This window comes from Octodon degus, unplaced genomic scaffold (assembly GCF_000260255.1).
Source record: "Octodon degus isolate 3935 unplaced genomic scaffold, OctDeg1.0 scaffold00046, whole genome shotgun sequence".
NCBI classification, from domain to species: domain Eukaryota; kingdom Metazoa; phylum Chordata; class Mammalia; order Rodentia; family Octodontidae; genus Octodon; species Octodon degus.
Genome location: NW_004524622.1, coordinates 2346041 through 2347020, shown reverse-complemented (window position 1 = coordinate 2347020; position 980 = coordinate 2346041). Strand labels below are relative to the sequence as shown.

The following is a 980-nucleotide window of genomic DNA, read 5'->3' as shown; positions in this document are numbered from 1 at the left end:
CTGGGGATTGAACTCAGGCCCTTGCACTTGCCAGGGAAGCGCTTATTCCACTGAGCCATCTCCCCGGTCCCCTATTTTATTCTATTATAATTTGTTATTACCAGTCTTTTTTCTTTATATTATTAATACCTTCTAAAGTTAATTTTCCTTATCTTTTTTTTGGTGGAATGAGGGATTGAACTCAGGCCCTTGTGCTTGCCAGGCAAGCACTTACTCTACTGAACTATCCCCCTAGCCCTCCTTATCTTAAAGGCACATTTTTTCTATATTCTAGAAATGTACTGTTTTATTTGCAATCAGCTAGACGTGACTTTTTGTGAAAAGTCTGAGGCAGCTGGCTAGGATAATAGGCACAGGGTCCCCTCACTTACTCTGTGGAGGTCACGCTCCAGACACCCCGTGCATAAGTGAAAATCAGCGAAGTAGCAACGTTATATTTATTTTGGTATTTATATATATTTAAGGCTTTATAAATCCTTCCCACACTGTTATAAACCTTTCCCACATTTTAAAAAACACTAATGTTTTTAACCATTTTCTAAAATTGTACACCTACATAATTTGAACAGCATATGTATACTGTATGGTACTGCAAAATCCTGTGACATAGTGAAAAATCCACAATAAAAATTTTGATTAATATATGGAATGCTTCACGAATTTGTGTCATCCTTGCACAGGGGCCATGATAATCTTCTCTGTATCGTTCCAACTGTAATATACGTGCCGCCGAACCAAGCACTAGATTAGTATTTTTTTGAAAATCTGCAAAAGTGGTACCACAAGAGGTGAACTGCAAAATAGTGAGGGACTACTGTGTAAGGAGATCCAATTGATACATGACCATTGTTACAAAAAGTACAATCCTTCCTCAGTGCCCGATGATCCCATCTTTGTCACAAGTGACCATCGTGTATGGATTTCTTTCTGTACTCAGCGGCCTTTCCTTCTACTTGCCTATCCTTGCTCCAATACCAGAA

At 38.8% G+C, this 980-nt stretch overlaps 1 non-coding gene across 1 annotated transcript; it reads right to left on the bottom strand.

The window, feature by feature from the left end:
* Window positions 1–637: 637 nt before the first annotated feature.
* LOC111817018 lies at window positions 638–742 on the bottom strand. The gene has a single exon (XR_002821310.1). It is a non-coding gene; the product is annotated as a U6 spliceosomal RNA (small nuclear RNA).
* Between the last annotated feature and the right edge of the window lie 238 nt (window positions 743–980).